This window comes from Neopelma chrysocephalum, unplaced genomic scaffold, assembly GCF_003984885.1.
Source record: "Neopelma chrysocephalum unplaced genomic scaffold, ASM398488v2 Primary Assembly neopelma1_96887, whole genome shotgun sequence".
NCBI lineage: Eukaryota > Metazoa > Chordata > Aves > Passeriformes > Pipridae > Neopelma > Neopelma chrysocephalum.
The window spans coordinates 1,165,746-1,166,077 of NW_020925530.1; positions in this window are offsets into that span (position 1 = coordinate 1,165,746).

The window sequence follows — 332 nt, forward strand, 5'->3', positions numbered from 1 at the left end:
AAAATGCTAACATGCCTATTTAAACAAAATTGTTAAAATAAACCCTACCTATATATGTTTAAATTGTTAAAATAAACACTACCTATATATGTTTTCAAATAGCGATTATTCAGTGTCGTTTCACTCTAATCCACCCCAAGGGAATTATTGATAAGAACTTGGGTTACCCCCCCTTTTCTGGGGTGGGTCATAACACCTGTCACTAGTGGAGTTCCACAGGGCTCCATCTTAGGCCCTGTGCTCTTCAACATCTTCATAAATGACTTGGACACAGGACTGGAGGGGTGTAGTGGTTTGAACCAGGTTTTCCCCCTGAAACTAAGAAAGTGGTA